Below are 4899 nucleotides of genomic sequence, written 5' to 3' on the forward strand. Positions count from 1 at the left end.
TGTATCCAATGTCGCAAATCCTCTTAAGTTGCGGATAAAAGAAATAAGAAAAGAAATGGGTGTTAGCCGTTAGAACGCAGAAATGATAGGTTTACCGATCTCATTTCCCGACAAAAATCCCGCCTCTAACATGTAACGTCCCCATTTCCACCCATTACTAATCTCGATGTTGAGAATGCTTCCAGAGCCATCGGATTGCCCAATCGGGACTCATTGAGGATTTAGCCGCGGTGAGTGTATCATCTCCCGTTAGAACGTGCAAAAAGAACCCACGGCATCCCTTCACGTGGCATTTTCTCCCTACACCTCTTGCCGGACCTCTTTACACGTGTAAATATGACCTATGACTTCACCTCTGAAATTCAATTACTTACCATCTCTAGATCTCCATGTAATTTCATCAGATCAATCATGGCTAACACTTCCTTTCTCATTCGATTCTCACCACCACAACTTCCTTCATTCAAATCCACCAACAATGATGTATCTTTTAACAGAACAAAAACCTCAATCTTCACATGCAAAATCAAAACCAACAAAAATACTCAAAATGTCTCAAAGGACTATAAACTGTCATGGAAAAAAGAACTTGACAGATCATTACAACATGGGTATGAATCATCATCGACATATAGAATCAATTGGGATCAACTAGATAAGGAAGAGGAAAATGAAAAATTTCAAGAACTAGTTGATAAAAGATGTGTAGACAATATAAGAATGTTAATAATAGATTCAGTACAAAATGCAAAAGCTGGTCACCCTGGTATGGCACTTGGAATGGCTGAAGTAGGTTATATATTATACAGGCATGTCATGAAATACAACCCTAAAGATCCTAGTTGGTTTAACAGAGATAGATTCGTTTTAAGTGCTGGTCATGGTTGTCTTCTTCAGTGTATCTGTCTTCATCTCGCTGGTTTTTCATCTGTCCAGGTAATTCAAAACCCCAGTTTTACAGTTCTTGATCAATTTCTCAACACGTATTCTGTTGGGCCCATTTAGGATTACAGACTTAAAACTGAAGCCCAAGGGTTTAGTTGGGAGTGTTGGATTTTAAGGGCCACCATGAGGTTCTTCACAAATTTTGCTTCCCTTCATTGTTTAAACAGGTTGAGGACTTGAAACATTTGTGCAAACTTGGGAGCAGGACACCAGGCCATCCTGAGAATGTAGTGACTGATGGTATAGAAGTTACAACTGGTATGCTATGTGAATCCTTATAGCTCTAAGTTGCTGTTAGATTTGAAGTAAAGTTAATGGTTGCTATGAGCTAAATTTTCGGATTCCAGCTTGAACTGGAGCGACATATCCTCCCGTGCTTCTGCATGTTTTGGATGTCAGCCACCAGTTAGGCTGGTGGTAGCAGAATTCTTCTTATAGAATAGGCTGTGTTTTCGGCTGATTACGAGTACTGATTTTCTGTTACACAGGTCCACTAGGACAAGGTGTTGCAAATGCCGTTGGTCTTGCTTTAGCAGAAGCTCACTTGGCTGCACGATTCAATAAACCCGACGCAGTTCTTGTTGATCATCGAACGTATGTCAAATAGATAGCCATAACCAATTCATTGAACTTTAGTTTTTAGTTTGTATTGTAGAAATTGGTTAATTAATTTGTACTTGTTTGGTTGCTAATGTTGATGTGGTAGGTATTGCATCATGGGTGATGGGTGTGCCATGGAGGGAATATCCAACGAAGCAGCTTCATTAGCTGCACATTGGAAGCTCAATAAGCTTGTACTGATCTACGACGATAATCACAATACTATTGACGGAGATACTAAAATTACATTTACTGAAGATATTTCTGCACGGTATGAGGCTCTTGGTTGGAACGTAATCACAGTGGATGATGTACATAGTGACATGGGAGGGTTCAAGAATGCAATTCGCTCTGCTTTTAATGAGACTGAGAGACCAAGCTTTATCAGGGTTTGTGAATGACATATCTAGTTCAGGGTTAGCTACTCTATGCCTGTTCATTAGACCTAATAAGTAGAATCAACATTTGCAGGTGAAGACAGTGATTGGAAAACTGTCTAGAAAGGAAGGTACATCTAAAGCTCATCACGGCACGATTGAGGATGATGAAGTGAAGGAAATGAAACAGAAGGTTAAATGGGAAGATCGAAAACCATGAATACAGGTAACTAACTGTTTCTTACATTTGGAAATTTGACATTGTACAACAACTACTATCTAATATACAAACGTCTGAAAACTTCATTTCAAAAATGTCACAGGGAAATGAAGATTCAAACAGAATATGGCGAAGCACTAGAGGAGGCGTGGTATTCGGCTCTAAATTTTTACCAAAGCAAATATCCTCAAGAAGCAGTAGAATTCAAAATCCTTCTCAATGGCGGTTTGGTTCCAGGCTGGGAACACTCGTTGCCAGTAATTTCTTTCCCTTTTAGTGTTTTTTTCTTTTTGGGCTCACTACGAGAACTTGTTAAGTCTCAGTTAACATACAAATTGTTATTTTTTACAGAGTTGGTCTAAATCTGATCCTGTAGATGCTACCCGAGGTTACTCTGAGAAGTGCTTAAGCCAGATAGCGAAAGTACTTCCAGGATTGATCGGTGGAAGTGCAGATCTTGCATCATCAAACAAAGCATACCTGCATGACTACCAAGATTTCAGCCAACCCAACTCTCCCTCGGGACGAAACATCCGCTACGGGGTACGTGAACATTCAACGGCAGCAATTTCAAATGGTATTGCATTACATGGAAGTGGGTTAATCCCATTTGCCGCCACTTTCCTTATATTCTCCGATTACATGAAGAATGCAATCCGTTTATCAGCCCTAAGTCATGCTGGGGTCATATACATCTTCACACATGACTCCATTGGTTTAGGGGAGGATGGACCAACTCATCAACCAGTGGAACAATTGGCTGGTTTACGAGCTGCGCCACGTCTACTAGTCTTCCGACCTGCGGATGGCAATGAAACTGCTGGAGCATATGCGGTCGCTGTAGAGAACAGAGATAGGCCTAGCGTAATTGCGTTATCAAGGCAAAAGGTTGCAGCAAATTTAGAAGGTACATCAGCTAGTGAAGTCAAAAGAGGTGGGTACATTTTAAGCAATAATTCATGTAAGGGTAAACTGCCAGAAATAATGTTGATAGGCACTGGGTCAGAACTGTGTATTTGTGAAAAGAGTGCCAAGAGATTAAGAGAAGAAGGTAAGAAAGTTAGGGTTGTTTCATTGGTTTGTTGGAGTATATTTGATGGTCAGTCAGAGGAGTACAAAGATTTTGTTTTGCCGAAAAAAGTTAGGAAACGTGTTAGTGTTGAAGCTGGATCACCCCAAGGATGGAGAGAGTATGTAGGTGAGGAAGGTAGGGTGATTGGTGTTGAAGATTTTGGAGCTAGTGGGGCTTATTTAGATACTTTCAAGAAATTTGGGTTTACTGTTGATAATGTAACACAGGTTGCAAGGTCTTTGTTAGAGTAATACGTTCCATCAATAAACAATAAATCCGAGTTCGGTTTCATGACTTCTATTTAAACACTGGTGATATAAACTATAGTGTTGTCTTTCTTTTATTTATCACCTGATAAATAGAGCACCCCTGTGCTGTATCTTTTAACGGTTCCCACTCTCGTTAATACAAATGGCATTTGTTCCACACAGTATTTGTTTTCTACACCATGATGATATTACTGAAATAGTGAACAGAAGAGAAACAAATCTATGAATACAAACCTTTAATTATTAAACAAAACCCAAACCCAAAGTCCAAATCATAATTAAACAGTTACACTTGAAAGTAAATTAAAGCAGATAACAAGTTGCTAAGCAAAACCACTGACCATAGCATTGAAACTTAAATGCATACTTCTATCAAGTTTCTCATTTATATTGAACAGCAACAAACCCCTGGATAGTATTGACACTCCATATAGCTGGTTAATCATTATTTGGTCTAGGGTGTTTCTGGTCCCAGCTTTTCATTTCATTAGAATGGTGATTTCCCCTTGCTTGATCCGTGTCCGTATCTATCCCGTTATTTATCGCCATTAGACCTCGTCTGCTATTCTTGATCACCATCATCCCCACACGATACATACCTCCATCGTTCTCGCCACCATTATTTTCAGAATCAGGTAAAGAAAACATTCTTTCATGCACCGTGATCTTCAACTTGCGATCAGCACCATATGATCCCTTGACTGCTGGCACTAACACAAGAGACGCAACTAGAAGCATAACTAGAAACAGAACATTGGAATTTGGATTGAAGTACCTTATCATGGTCATGTTTTGTTTTGCAGTAGTTTTAGCAGCTGTAAGTTGGACTAATAAATGGACATTAGCTTAAGAGTACTTATATAATGTACAAAATTGAGTAGAATTAGTGAGATGTTTCTATTAAATGTGGATAGATAAGATTTATGAACATCTTCTCAACTGGTGAGCTGTGTTTAATTAGTGGGTTTGATTAGTAATTACTAAAGTGTTATTAGGTATAATCATGTAATGCCCCACAGTTCATTGACTACATAATCAGGTTAAACATCAAATAATCATGTCGCTGGTGACACTAAATACGATAATGTCCATCAAAACATAAAAACTAAACACTGAGTGAGAGCTTTCTAAACACGAGAATGCATTAAAAAATCCCAGAAACAGCAAGAAGCTAAGTGAGCAGGACTATGCCTGTAGTGTCCAGGAACAAGCGATTGGTGTTGGTTGTTTATTTGTATTTCAACAGATCACCAGTCATTTACCTACAGAAGATTCACACAACAATTTAGCCTAAAGTGAATTCCGTGGAAGTTTTGGTTAGTGGGGTAATCTTAGTATTGCACCGCAAGATGCTAATTGTTGTAGCTTAGTGGGAGGACATATTCAAACAAGATAATTGTTATTTTGATTTTTGGT

At 38.9% G+C, this 4899-nt stretch overlaps 1 pseudogene; it reads left to right on the forward strand.

The window, feature by feature from the left end:
* The first annotated feature begins 403 nt into the window (after nt 1–403).
* On the forward strand, nt 404–4492 carry LOC113298635 (annotated as a pseudogene).
* The last annotated feature ends 407 nt before the right edge of the window (nt 4493–4899 follow it).

Source organism: Papaver somniferum, chromosome 7 (genome assembly GCF_003573695.1).
Source record: "Papaver somniferum cultivar HN1 chromosome 7, ASM357369v1, whole genome shotgun sequence".
NCBI classification, from domain to species: Eukaryota; Viridiplantae; Streptophyta; class Magnoliopsida; order Ranunculales; family Papaveraceae; genus Papaver; species Papaver somniferum.